Here is a 15969-nt window from a genome sequence, read left to right as displayed (position 1 = left end):
CAAAAGGGTTGAGTGCACCCCGCTTGTGAACAGCGCTCGGCAGACCGGATGGTCACTCATCCAAGTGCTAGCCCAGCCCGACAGTGCTTAACTCAGGTCATCTGAGGGGAACCGGTGTTACCACTGCGGCAAGGCCGTTGGCTACCCAATCAGAAACTTGGCTAACATCTAGTGTCTCTAAAACTCCCGAGATACAGCGTGCTCTCGCTGGGGCTATTGTTGTGTCGGTGATTTGGTGCCCGCTAGGGAAGTTTGATCTGTTGAGATGAGGTGAGGCATGGGCAGCCGTATACGGGTCGCTAACAGTCTGATGAATATCTTCACGTTGCAGTCCAGGAGCATTAGCGGGCGGTAATCATGCACTGGAGCATCACCTGTTCGTTTGCGAACCTGTGTAAACATTCCTTCGACGTAGACTGCGGGAAGCGGCACCGCGGGGGACATAAGCTCACGACAGATGTACGTCACCTGGGAGCCAGTAAATACGGTAAATTTCTACAGGGTGTTTCCGTAAGAACGTGCAAAAATGTAACAGGACATAGAGGATGCTCCACTGAACAATTTGAGGTAGGGAACCTGCGGTTGGGGAGACTAGCTACGGTTGTACAGTCTCACGTTCCCTGTCTTCTAAGTGATACTCTGTCTGCAGTGACTGTCGGTCGTGTCACTCCTGCGTAACTGGAGGGCCGTAATCGCTCGGGCTGACGCCGCTTCACCTAAAGGGATCTGCCTAAGCCGACGTTGAATACACGCCGGACGTACATGACCTTCCAGGCAGCTACTAGAACAAATATGTGACTCAACGCCATACGTCACGATCGACCGATCACGGTCCACCTATAACTAATGAGGAAGACACGTCTTTTAATAATTAAATTTTTACTTGTTGTACACCGTTGACGACCGAATACGTTTGAAGGTATTCCACTTTTCCGCCACTTGGCTAATCGTCCCGTATGGTCAGAAAGCCGTAGTGGGTACGTCTGGTGGCACCCCGAGCTTGAGTTCGCAGACTTGTAGAGTTCATAATCCTAGTCCCACGTGGTCAAACATAACCGCCCCTATGTGGCCATTGGAGTGTTTAAATTTTCAAGTGTTAACACATCTGCTCACAACAGCGTCATTTTCCTGTAATATAAACCCAAGATTGCTTGTCATAAAAGGCTTAGAATATCGTCGACATGCCTCTGTGCTCTAAGGGTGACGCGGATGACAACCAAAGGGGTTCTGCTGTGAAAAGAAATGCCAACCCCACACCACCACACTCGGTGGTCGGGCGGTATGGCGGGCGACATTCACGTTGATAAATCACCACTGTCTGGGGCGTCTCCATACAACTCTTCGCTGATCATCTGGGTCCAGTTCGAAGCGAGACTCATCACTGAAGACAATTTCATTCAATCAGATTCCAGGCCGAAGACGTGTCCGGAGACGCCCAGGTCATATCATCCGGACTGTCGCACCCCGTACAGCCCGACATCCAGGAGTGATGGTTGGAATGCCATAGCAGGACTTATTTGGTTGTGATCCGCGGCACTATTACAACACAGCGGTCCGTCGACGATATTGTTCGCCCCGTTTTGTTGGCCTAAATGGGAAGCCATCCTGTTCAGCAAGATAATGCCCACAGCAAACAGCGAGAGTTTCTACGGTTTGCCTTCGTGCTTGCCAAACCCTACCCTGGTCAGCAAAGTCGCCGAATCTCTCCCCAACTGAGAACGTTTGGAGCATTATGGGCAGGGCCCTCGAAACATTTTTGGACCTAACGCGCCAGTTGAACAGAATTTGGCAGGATATTCCTCAGAAGCTAATCAAACAACTCCAGCAATCAATGCCAAGCAGAATAACTGTTTGCATAAAGGCCAGAGGAGACCAACGTACCATTGACTTGCTCAACTTATGAAGCACTTTCTCTTCAATAAATCATCCAGTTTTTCTGAAACTGTAATCATTTGTTTGCCTGTACATGAACATTACGTCTACTGATTTCCGTCCCGCTTGGATGATTCCTTCTTGGTGTGTCGTTTTTTTTCCCTTGCCGATGACGCTTTTGTGTACGGTACGGTATCGTCGTTGAGTGAGTGTAGGACAGTAGATCAATAACATAAAATTTTCAGTTGGTGTAATGAATGACTGCTTGCTCGAAATGTAGAAAAATATAAGTGTGCTGCTTGACACAACCACGTCGATTAAATGTATCTGTGTGTAACGTTGCAAAGCGATGTATAATGGAACGAGCGCATAAGGACTGTTGTAGAGGAGACGAATGCCCGGTTTCGGTCTGTCGAGAGAATTTTAGTAAAGTGTGGTTCCCCTGTAAAGGAGATATCATGTAGAACAGTAGTTTAGAGGCGGGCTGCTAGATCTGTTACCGGTCAGTTCGATCAACAGGTGACTATTACGGGGATGCTTCGTGAACTCAAATGGGGAGCCCTGGAGAGAAGGCAACGTTCTTTTCGCGTATCACTATTGAGAAAATTTAGAGACTCAGAACTTGAAACCGCCTGCTGAACGATTCTATTGTCGCGCAAACACCACGGAGATAAGAAGAATTAGGGCTCATCTGGAAGCATATAGACAGCTGTCTTTCCCTCGTTCTACAGCGAAGAAAATGATTATTCGTTGTACAAGGTCCTCCGCTATGCACCATATGGTGGCTTGTGGAGTATGTTTGTAGATGTAGATGTACGGTTGCTATGTTTAATACACTACTGGCCATTAAAATTGCTACACCACGAAGATGACGTACTACAGACGCGAAATTTAACCGACAGGAAGAAGATGCTGTGATATGCAAATGATTAGTTTCTCAGAGCATTCACACAAGGTTGGCGCCGGTGGCGACACCTACAACGTGGTGACAAGAGGAAAGTTTCCAATCGATTTCTCAAACATAAACAGCAGTTGACCGGCGTTGTCTGGTGAAACGTTGTTGTGATGCCTCGTGTAAGCAGGAGAAATGCGTACCATCTCGTTTCCAACTCTGATAAAGGTCGGATTATAGCCCATCGCGAATGAGGTTTATCACATCGCGACATTGCTGCTCGCGTTGGTCGAGATCCAATGACTCTTAGCAGAATATGGAATCGGTGGGTGCAGCATCATGGAGGTCGCATCCGTGTTTGGCGACATCGTGGTGAACGCACATTGGAAGCGTGTATTCGTCATCGCCATTCTGGCGTATCACCCGCCATGGGGTCTCGGTCACCTCTTGTTCGCATTGACGGCACTTTGAACAGTGGACGTTACATTTCAGATGTGTTACGTCCCGTGGCTCTACCCTTCAATCGATCCCTGCTAAACCCTACATTTCAGCAGCATAAAGCACTACCGCATGTTGCAGGTCTTGTACGGGCCTTTCTGGATACAGAAAATGTTCGACTGCTGCCCTGGCCGGCACATTCTCCAGATCTCTCACCAATTGAAAACGCCTGGTCAATGGTGGCCGAGCAACTGGCTCGTCACAATACGCCAGTCACTACTCTTGATGAACTGTCGTATCGTGTTGAAGCTGCCTGGGCAGCTGTACCTGTACACGCCATCCAAGTTCTGTTTGACTCAATGCCCAGGCGTATCAAGGCCATTGTTACGGCCAGAGGTGGTTGTTCTGGGTACTGATTTCTCGGGAGCTATGCACCCAAATTGCGTGAAAATGTAATCCTGTGGTGTCACCGCCAGACACCACACTTGCTAAGTGGTAGCCTTTAAATCGGCCGCGGTCCGGTAGTATACGTCGGACCCGCGTGTCGCCAGTGTCAGTGATTGCAGACCGAGCGCCGCCACACGGCAAGTCTAGTGAGACGTCCTAGCACTCGCCCCAGTTGTACAGCCGACTTTGCTAGCGATGATATACTAACAAAATACGCTCTCATTTGCCGAGACGATAGTTAGCATAGCCTTCAGCTACGTCATTTGCTACGACCTAGCAAGGCGCCATTACCAGTTTATATTGAGATTATAATTAATGTATCATCAAGAGCGATGTTCTCCTATTATGGATTAAAGTTAAGTATTCCAGAAGCTATGTACTATTTTTGGCTACTATAATTCCTTGTCATTTTCCAGACCTCACGCCAGCCTGCGTGAGCTTAAACGCGTGCATTTCGGCCTCCTCTAGCAACACGGTGTTGGCTCTTCTGCCAACACATCAAATCCCATGTCAGTTCTAGTATAATATATTTGTCCAATGAATTCCCGTTTATCATCTGCATTTCTTCTTGGTGTAGCAATTTTAATGGCCAGTAGTGTATGTTAAAATATCGGAGAAGTACGGGTTCCTTATAAGGTGTAACATACAATTTTAGCTAAACTTCGTATTGATTTGAGGATAGCCAACTGCGTGCCGTGCTACAAGAATACTGCCTAAGAAGTTTCTGTTTCCAATATGCTGGCACATACGCTGACGCACCGACATTCGAAAAGTCGCAGTAGGACCCCACCTTCATGCATGTTCGTTTCACATTAGTTTGCAGTACTCGAAGAATTTGGCGAATACCGTAAGCAGTGGCAAACCTTGACACAGCAGGGCTCGCAGCTGTTTCAACCATATCTGCCTCCACATGGCCAGTACAGGCGCAGAACACGAGCTGCCAAATGTGCGGTCGTCATTATCAGCTGGTGAGTTTATTCTCCACGCTGTCAGCAACGTGACGGAGAGCAGCCCATTCCTTTTTATCACTGAACGGGGCTCCGGCTGGGCCAATGACATACTGGCTTTTAGTATGAGTGCAAAAAGAACGAGACGCTGGAATTTTTCGTCGTTCCGATACACACTGTAGCAGGCTCCATCTCTTGGCTGCTCTCCAGCGATCTAACTTGCGCGCTATTTTTTTAAAGTGAGACTGATTAATTTAAAGACGAATGTGTAATATCTATAATTTAATTTCCTGAAAAAATGTTTGTATCGTTTTAGAGAAGAAGTCTCTCAATATTTCTTGATAAATACAGACATGTACATGCAAATAAATCATAAATAAAGGAAAAGATTGCAAGAGTAAATGACATTTGGTTGGAGCGTTTCAAACTGATGGTAGTAATTGGGAGAAATATGAGGACAAAAAGTTTTATTAAGTCAAAATCCGTTCCATATTAGATAAATAGGGGTTGCTCGTCACGTATTCGCATGTACTTCACTATAAAGATTCGCGATACATAATGCTGGTAAACACATTATTCCCCCTACATCGGTGTAAACGCCTAGCTGTCGGTGTCGACACAGAACCAATGATCTTTCAAAGATGTTTCGAACAGCTCACTTACATTTTCTGTATGTAGTCTGATTTAAGTAAAATTCGCCATATAAATGCCTCTGACACGACAGATCCTCTTCCAGACTTTCACTTTGCATCACGGTCAGTATTTTGGTTGTAGGGGACAATGACTACGGTCTCCCTGTGCCCGATTCACAAGCACGTATGGAAGTTGAAACGTCAACATTGGTTACTGTTCATTTAACAGTTATTTTCTACAATTTACACGCTGTTTCTCAGTAGCGCTACGTGGGTAGAATACCTCTACACTCATTTGAGGCATACGAGTGTAAACTACATTTGTTCCGGTGATCGTAAGGTTGTCGAACATATCCGTGGTATCGCATGTCGACCCACATAAAAAAATTACCATCGTCCTTACAGGCTTGCCTTGAAGATCCAACGGTACCGAGCGGTCGCCGTGTCATCTTCAGCCCTTATGCGTCACTAGATGTGGATACGAAGGGGCATGTGGTCAGCACATCTCTCTCCTGGCTGTTGTCAGTTTTCGTGACCGGTGTCGCAACTTCTCAATCAAGTAGCTCCTCCATTGGTCTCACAAGGGCTGAGTGCACCAGCTTGCGAATGGCACTCGGCATACCAGGCGATGACCATCCAAGTGCTAGCCAAGCCCGACTGCGCTGAACTTCGGTGATCTGACGCAGTGTTCGATTTGTGCTTTTACCAGTGGGGGGGGATGTCTTAGGGGGTTAGTATAATTATATATGTTACTAGCTTGGACCGTGACGTTACCCATTGTTAAACAGTTATTTATAAATAGATGTTAATGCCGAAACTCACTATTCACGCGTAAGCACTATCAGAAAAGCCATCCCTTGTTATATCTTTAAAAGTGCATTATAGGTAAAACTTATTTACAAAATCATCTACATACAGGTATACAAGGGGAATTCAAAAAGTAAAGGCACATTTGTGAAAAGCTGTACTTATTCTGATGATAGAAAACTGAAACATGCATTATTTTTCTACGTAACCTCTCTGGACTTCAATGCAGTTTCCCGACGTTTTACGAGTTTTTTTATTTCATCAGAAAATACGTTTATCGGTTGCATCTGTAACCAATTTTGCACCGCAGCAAAGACGTCTTCATCACTTTCAAATCTTCTTCCCTGTAGTGCATCCGTTAAGGGTCCAAACATGTGAAAATCGCTTGCAGCCAGGTCTGGACTGTATGGTGGATGTTCCAGCACCTCGAATCTCAACTCCTTTATTGCGTCGGCTGTCAGTTTGGCAGAATGTGGGCGAGCGTTATCTTGCTGCGGGATGACACGTCTTCACAGTTTTCCACGACGTTTGCATCTGATTGCAGGTTTTAGTTCCGTACGCAACACATCACATGCACCATACAATACAGACCTGGCTCTAAAGCCTCGTTTACGCTGGGGCGACGTCCTGCAACATTGTGGCATGCTACGGAAATGTGGCGTGCGTCGTCTTGTCGTTTAGTTCTAAATGTTTTGAAATGCTTACCTACTACATAACACTTTTTCAAAATTAATAAGCAAACATATTAATAGTATTAATAGTAAGACCGTATTAAAAACTTTCAGTGTTCAGCTCCACAAATTTAAATTATATGTAAAGTTTTACTCCAGTGCGTGGGAAATAAACATCCCAGTTTGGGATGCATAAACTAAAACCAGAGAAGGGGATGGTCTGATGCAGAGGGGGGGGGGGGGAATCCCCCCATCCCCCCCTGCAAATCGCACACGATCTGACGGGAACCAGTGTCACCACTGCGGCGAGACAATTGACTTGTCTAACCACTTGAATAAATTAAATTCCTTCAAATACATAAGGGAAGTTATTTCATGCAATTTTTTTTAGAAAATATGGAGAGAATGTTGGGGTTTCAGCACAGGCAGCCAAAAGATGACATGTTCAATAACTAATGTTCCAATAACCACAATGCAATAACAGTGATGCAACTTTTCATTTTAAGTACCAACACCACATTCATTGCAGAAGCCTAGTTTTTATCATTTAACTAATGATTTACTGAGACTGGTAAGATTAGAGATATCATGACGTCTCTGACTTCTCACCAGGCGTTCTACATATTTTGCTTTGTATTCATAATGATAAGTACACCTGTTAGAACACTACGACCACCTCCCTGCTAGCCGGCAGGTCCACACCTCGCCAGATAACGACGACGGCGCGTCGTGGCATGGAAGCGATGACGCCTTGGTAGGCCACTGGAGGGAACTGACACCACATCTGCACACACCAGTCACCTAATTCCCGCAAAATCCGATGAGGGGCGTAATGAGTTCTGACGCCGCATTCAATCACATCCCAGATGTGTTCGATCGGATTCAGATCTGGCTAATTGGAGGTCAGCACGTCAACTGGAACTCGCCACTGTGTTCCTCGAAACACTTCATGACAGTGTTGGCCTTGTGAATGGCGCATTATCTTCTTGAATAATGCCACTTCCGTCGAGAAACATGATCGTCTTGAATGGGTGTACGTGGTCCGCAACCAGTGTACGATACTCCTTGGTCGTCATTGTGCCTTGCACGAGCTTATTTTCACACATTGACGCCCACGTGAATGTTCCGCAGAGCGTAATGGAGGAGCCGCTAGCATGTCTCCGTCCCGTAGTACAGTTGTCAAGGAGAAGACGACGGATTCGCGCCCTCCCATCGTCATGATGAAGGAGTATTCGTCAGACCATGCAACGCTCTGGCAATGCGCCAACCTCCAGTGCCGATGGTGACGTGCCCATTTCAGTTGTAGTTGCCAATGTCGTGTTGTTACCATTGGTGAATACATGTGTCGTTGGTTGCGGAGGCCCATCGTTAGGAGTGTTCGGTGCACTGTGTGTTCAGGCACAATTGTACTCTGCCCAGCATTCAAGTCTGACGTTAGTTCCGCCACAAGTCGCCGCCTGTCCTGTTTCACCAGTCTGCCCAGTCCACGACGTTTGACATCTGTAATGAGGGGTGGACGCCCAATGCCAAGACGTCTGGACATGTTCAAGACACTCACCACAGTGCTCCTCGAAAACCCGACAAGTCGTGCAGTTTCCGAAATAATCGTGCCGAGCCTCCAGGTCATCACAATCTTCCCTCGGCCAAACTCAGACGGACCGCGCGCCTTTGTCATTCTAGACACGGACAGCACGCTCACTGATACTAAATGCACCGTATGTGTGTGTCTGACTAGCAGTCATTTCTTGCTACGTGACGCTGCTATCGCCCGGACGAGTTTATGTCGATAGTACGTCGGTGGTCATAATCTTCTGGCCGATCATTGTGTGTTACATCTGATACACAACATTATAAAACATTTAGTAATTACTATAGCCCAGGAAGAGAAAAAAAATAAAACGTAGTTTACATTCGCTCATGAGAAGTACATTAACACAGACAATTTCCAGGAAGGTAGATTTAAACTGTGAGGGCTTGGAACAATGGACTTGATAGAAGGGCTACAAAAGCGGGAGACCCATGAACGTCATAAAACACACTTCAGGGGAGCCGGAGGTGCCTATGCTGCCCATGTTAAAATCACTAAGTTTGAGGAACATTTATGAATAAACTACCAAATAGAAAAATTTGAATTTTTTTTACATATAGAATGGTTTAGTATTGCAGTTATGACAGAGGGATTTTGGAGTATCTTTTCTAGTTTCCTTCCAATTATTTTTTTTATTAATGACCCAAATTTTTTTTACAAATAATTGCTTTATAATTAAACTGGAATGAAACTACTGAACATATTGCCAAATGGCTGTGTTACAATGTAAGTTTGTGAGGAGTGCTGTATAAAAATTTCATCTCTCTAGCTTGAGTGGATTTTGAGAAAATGTTCCTTATATTCGAAAAATTCTAATTTACGGGAAACGGCTATCAAAGTTTCTCAATACATTCCTGCACTATAGGGTGGATTATCAGGGTTTTCTTCTTCACCCTCCAAAAGCTTCCTCTTCTGTCTTCTTTTCTGGCCTGTTGTTCCATCATACTTCATATGCCTTTCTCTTCTTTCTGCTCCTCTTATCCTTTCTCTGTCAATATTTCTTAGTGCTCGTACAGTGTTCACCCCAGCTGTAAATCCTAATGCCTTCAGAACTTCACACTTCACACTGTTCCCTTGGTTGTAGGTTGCTATTGCGTCATAAATGTCAAAGTGCAGTGTTTTTATGCTTACAAACACCCTTTTAGAAATCACTTTCCAAATCAAATTGTTTACGCTGTCATTAGGATTCTGCGTCTTTCCTTGTAGACATTTGTGTAACAATTCTGGCTGTGCCAAGTCATGAATAATTGGTTTTATTGTTCCCTCCTGATTCTTGTACATACTGCATATTACCCGCTTTACACAAGAAGTATAATACTACCAACAACAGGCGCAACACTGAACTAATTCGAAACGGTAAACAGCAAAGAGACGATGTTCCGCGCTCTTATTCATTGTAGTATTGCAACTTGGTATTAGTGTTAATTTTCTTTTCCCTACGTTCTTCCTCTTCTTATGTACACGGTTACTAAAACGTGGCATCGTAACCAGAACAAAAGTGTACGACAATATTAAATGGAGCAAGATGTTCGAAATTCTGAGGAAAATAGGAGTAAGCTGTAAGGAAATACGGGTAATATTTGTAACAGAAAACAGTGTAGCCAACCCTTGCACACTCGCTGTATGCGTAACATAAGGCGCTGTATGCGTAACAGGCCGAGAAAATCCCAAGCATTTCGCCAGGAAGTCACGAGAGGGTGTTAGATGCATTCAGCGGCCGCCCATTTCCTCTGCAGGCGTGGGGGAAAATGGTAATAACTCCACTTCTAGGGCGAGTAGAACAATAATTCAAAGTTTACATTAAAGAGGAATGTTCCAATTAATTTTCGGTAGCAAAAAAAATTGTAATTTTTTATATTTGACCACCTCCGGCTCCCCTTAATGAAGGCTGAGGAAAAGAAAGAGACCTGGCTGAGGAACGAAAAGAAAGAGAAACTTGAATGGGTGAAGATGGGAGCATTTGAGGAAACTGCCCATACACGATGGTTTATGGCGAAACATTACGTTGACGACAAAAGGATCGACTTCTGCGCAATTACAGAGTAGCATGTTTCTACGGCGGATAGCAGCAGATCGGAAACATAAAAACTACTCAGTAAAGGTTTTACACTAGTCTCACGACTTACGCACTAATTTTCAATTCTCTTTTGAATATCTGATTTATCCACCATTTTAACTGTCTTTTGCAGTTCCTGCCTGTTCTGTGAACGCTCTTTCTCTGAACTAACTTTTAACTTTCCAGAACCTTTCTCTAAACCTAACAATAATGCTAAATCATTCGAAATCCTGAACGTGGGCAAAACTACATGACACAGTGCGACATTAGCGGCGGTCACCTCGCTAAGAGTTGCGTAAGTGCTGGTATTCAGTGCAGCGATTACTGGATGGCAGATTGTCATGGTGTGGTTTGACTGATTGAGTCGGGCGTGGCCCTGAGGAGTGTGATTGTATAGCTGTGGCAATCCATGAGCACACAAGGGCTGGCCGGTAGGTTACAGGAAACAGAGGGAGTGCAAATCCCAAATGGAAGGGGGAGAGAGGACGTGGCGGCGCACTTGTCGACGCGACCGAAGATGTCCAAGCAACTGAGTGCTTAGAATAAAGCATGATGTATTCAATGAAAACACTAAAACGGCTTACAAACATCTTAAGGAAGATCTAAAGACAGCTTTTAATTTGCAGCATTGACACGAACTCACCGAAAATTAAATATGCTACTGACAAAGTTACTAATATTTTAAAGCATTATTGTTTCCAAATTCGTAAATAATTATGAAGGCGCACAGGGTATACGCGTGAAACAACATTTTAAAGTTCTTGATCCCCGCAACGAAGAGCTGCAAAGGATGAGGTCACATGAGGCGAATCGGAATTCTTGAGATGTCTAAGACCGTAGGACAAAGCTTGATGTTGTCTCTTGCAGTTACTTGGTTGACCGTGCACTGCTACGTAGTACCACCACATACAAAATAATATATAAGAAAGTATCAGCCTCTATTGCGATAATGAAACCAACCTTTACCTAGGTTTCAGCCCAAATAATTGAGCCTTCTTCGGAAGATATACCTGAATCTACAATTTTTTCCAAGAAGGTATGGTCTAGAAATAGAACTAAAACAGCCTGAATAGGCGTAGTCACAGTTTAAAAATGCGGTACTAAGTTCGCATTTTTAAAATGTGGCTACGCCTATTAAGGCTGTTTTAGTTTTATTTCTAGACCATGCCCTCTTAGAAAAATTATAGATTCAGGTATATCTTCTAAAGAAGGCTCAATTATTTGGGCTGAAACCTAGGTAAAGGTTGGTTTCATTACTGTAATCGAGGCTGATAGTTTCTGATATATTAGATTATCACGATTGCTGACGGGGCTGCAATGTTGAAAGTGCAAAAACATACAAAATACACAGACGAAAAAAAAAAACTGAATCAACAAAAAATAATTAAAGTACTGAAATTTCGGGAATACATTTGTCTAAGCAACAAATTTAAGTGATTCACATTGCAAGATCACAAATTAAGGTAAGCGTGAGACAAGCCATTGCAGATGAGTAAATTCTGGTACATTAACAACCTGTGTAACGGCTATAACGTTGAATACAAACATGGAATCGTGCAGGCACGGTGTTATACAGGTGCCAGAAGTCAATTTGAGGGATGAACGTCCATGACCGTTGCACTTGGTAGGTCAATAAAGGGATGGTTAATGCTGTTTGTGGATGATGCTGGAGTTGTCGTCCAATGATGTCCCAGGTATGCTCTATTGGAGACAGATCTGGTCATCAAGCAAGGCAAGGCAACATATCGACACTCTGTGCAGCATGTTGGGTTACAACAGCGGTATGTAGGCGAGCGTTATCGTGTTGGATAACACCCTCTGGAATGCTGTTCATGAATGGCAGTTCAACCGGTCGAATCACCTGACTGACGTACAAATTTGCAGTCTGGGTGAGTGGGATTACCACGAGAGTGCTCCGGCTGTCATATGAAGTCACTCCCCCGATCATAGCTCCAAGTGTAGGTCCAGTGTGTGTACAGGGCAGACAGGTGGGCTACAGGCCTTCAACAGCCTCCTTCCAACCAATACACGCCCATCACTGTCACCGAGGCAGAACCAGCTTGCATAAGAAAACACAAAAGACCTCCGCCCTGCCCTCCAATGAGCTCTCGTTCGACACAACTGAAGTCTCCAATGGCGGTGGTTTGGGGTCAGTGAAACACACACTACAGGGCGTCTAACTAGGGGCTGTCCTTTAAGTATCCGATTTGTAACAGTTCGTTGTGACACTTTGGTGACAACTGCTGCTCAAATTGCTGCTGCAGATTCAGTACGATACGACAGAGCCACACGCCTCTTGTCAGTGCCACGTGACCGTCCAGGGCCTGGTCTTCTTGCGACAGTATATTCTCGTGACCACCGCTGCCAGCAATCGCTTACAGTGGCTACTTTTCTGCCAAGTATTTCTGCAATATTACAGAAGGGACAACCAGCTTCTCGTACCCCTATTACAAGACCTCGTTCAAACTCAATTGGGTGTTGATAATGGCGTCTTTGTCGCCTTAAAGGAATTCTTGACTAACACCAACTTCATCACGTCTGATCTCCAATGTACCTAACACAAACCTGATTTGCATCCTCATACGGCACTACTAGCGTCACTGTTATGCGACTGCCGCGAAATCTGAACAGACATCACCTTTCAGATTTAGAAACAAGCCTACCCAATATCATTTATGTCGCACAACTTCTTCTTTATGCTGCGATTTTCTTGTCACTGTATTTATTTGATTATATTTCTAACCTGCAGATTATTATAATGTTTTTAATTCTTGTAACTGAGTCTAATCCACTTGCCGATCCCCTTTTCCGAATAAGAGGAGACAAGAATGTATCTTAGTAACTTTCTGTCAATGTTGAAGTCAGATTTCACCGAAAATTGAGGAACAATCACACATCTTTACGCTAAAAGTCAGTAAGTGCACATTCCAGAAATATTACTGTTACTAATTATCCGAAACTCTCCCTACATCTGTCTACATCTACATCTATACTCCGCAAGCCACCTGACGGAGTTCGGAGCCGCGCGACTGCTACGGTCGCAGGTTCGAATCCTGCCTCGGGCATGGATGTGTGTGATGTCCTTAGGTTCGTTAGGTTTAAGTAGTTCTAAGTTCTAGGGGACTGATGACCATAGATGTTAAGTCTCATAGTGCTCAGAGCCATTTGAACCATTTGAACCACCTGACGGTGTGTGGCGGAGGGTACCTTGAGTACCTCTATCGGTTCTCCCTACTATTCCAGTCTCGTACTGTTCGTGGAAAGAAAGACTGTCGGTATGCCTTTGTGTGGGCTCTAATCTCTCCGATTTTATCCTCATGGTCTCTTCGCGAGATATACGTAGGAGGGAGCAATGTACTGCTTGATTCCTCGGTGGAGGTATATTCTCGAAACTTCAACAAAAGCCCGTACCGAGCTACTGAGCGTGTCTCTTGCTGAGTCTTACACTGGAGTTTATCTATCATCTCCGTAAAGATTTCGAGATTACTAAATGATCCTGTAACTAAGCGCGCTGCTCTCCGTTGGATCTTCTCTATCTCTTCTATCAACCTTACCTGGTACGGATTCCACACCGGTGAGCAGTATTCAAGCAGTGGGCGAACAAGTGTACTGTAACCTACTTTCTTTGTTTTCGGACTGCATTTCCTTAGGATTCTTCCAATGAATCTCAGTCTGGCATCTGCTTTACCGACGATTAATTTTATATGGTCATTCCATTTTATATCACTCTTAATGCCTATTCCCAGATAATTCATGGAATTAACTGCTTCCAGTTGCTGACCTGCTATTTTGTAGCTAAATGATAAGGGAACTATCTTTCTATGTATTCGCAGCACATTACACTTGTCTACATTGAGATTCAATTGCCATTCCCTGCACCGTTGCAGATCCTCCCGCATTTCAGTACAATTTTTCATTGTTGCCACGTCTCGATATACTATAGCATCATCCACAAAAAGTCTCAGTGAGCTTCCGATGTTGTCCACAAGGTCATTTATGTATATTGTGAATAGCAACGGTCCTACGACACTCCCCTGCGGCACACCTGAAATCACTCTTACTTCGGAAGACTTCTCTCCACTGAGAATGACATGCTGCGTTCTGTAATCTAGGAACTCTTCAATCCAATCACACAATTGGTCTGATAGTCCATATGCTCTTACTTTGCTCATTAAACGACAGTGGGGAACTGTATCAAACGCCTTGCGGAAGTCAAGAAACACGGCATCTACCTGTGAACCCGTGTCTATGGCTCTCTGAGTCTCGTGGACGGATAGCGCGAGCTGGGTTTCACACGACCGTCTTTTTCGAAACCCATGCTGATTCCTACAGAGAAGATTTCTAGTCTCCCGAAAAGTCATTATACTCGAACATACGACGTGTTCCAAATTTCTACAACTGATCGACGTTAGAGATATAGGTCTATAGTTCTGCACATCTAATCGACGTCCCTTCTCGAAAACGGGGATGACTTGTGCCCTTTTCCAATCTTTTGGAACGCTACGCTGTTCTAGAGACCTACGGTACACCGCTGCAATAAGGGGGGCAACTGTCCTGTTTGCAGTAAATTTCATTGACTGCGTACCATCTGAAATAGAACTGATTTCTGGTTCTGACTCTAATTACAGCTAATAAGACGGCTTGCATGCAACTGGATTTCTGAATATTGAATTTAAAAGGTAATGATGTTTCTTAGTCTGCCCAATACTTCCGAACAAAAGTTCAAATTTCATTCATTTCAGTCATTGTTAAATACCGGTCACAAAAGAATAATTATTCGTATTTCAGGCCCTGTTCACTTCAGCTAACCCTCTTTAATGATCATATGCCGTCTGACTAATACTGCCTCTAGTGTTTTAACATACAAAATTGTTGTAATACGTCGTTACACATGCATGACTGACGTACACGACACCAAATATGATTCACATACTTTTCAATACACGCAGTCCGACTTTAATGAGATCTGAAGCATAAGTGATGCTGAATTTGCGTTCTTTTATTTTCTTTCGTGATACAATAATGTTGCACTATATTTAACGACAATGTCACCCGGTTACTTACTCTTCCTGTCACTGGCCGTCGGCAGGCCTCGTATAGCGGCCTGTATTGTTGCTCGCCGCTTCGGGAGATCATCACTGGACCGTTTTGTAATGAAATCGTTAGTTGGACGAGCAATAGACAAAGAAAAATACAATACTTACCAGCAAATAATTTCAGATTACTTGAGGCCGTTCAGGCGAGAAAAAGGCTCCGGTGTTCCATTCTATAAAACTGAAACACTAAAAAGACTGATAAGACATTGAAAGTCATTGTTTTGATTAGTTTAATAGCAGCTCCGCTTTGTCGAATAAAGTTGACAAACCAAGTTATTATTGGTAGACTTAGAGTTGAATATTGTACTATGAAATCGTAAATTAAACGAAGAGTAATCATTGTATATTGTATATGTATAAGTGTTATATTTTTCCGGGCATCGCGAATTATGATGTGGTTGTAAGTCAGTGTACTGAGTAACGTACTGGTTAACTTGTAAACACACGTGCAGAGCAACGTTCAGGGTCGTTTGTCGGGGAGTGAAAGGCTTGGTAAAGGCTCCGCTGGGGTTTAAGTGTATGA

The sequence above is a fragment of the Schistocerca piceifrons genome, chromosome 5, assembly GCF_021461385.2.
Source record: "Schistocerca piceifrons isolate TAMUIC-IGC-003096 chromosome 5, iqSchPice1.1, whole genome shotgun sequence".
Lineage (NCBI taxonomy): Eukaryota > Metazoa > Arthropoda > Insecta > Orthoptera > Acrididae > Schistocerca > Schistocerca piceifrons.
The sequence above is the reverse complement of the archived record's forward strand: the minus strand, read 5'-3'. Positions refer to the sequence as shown.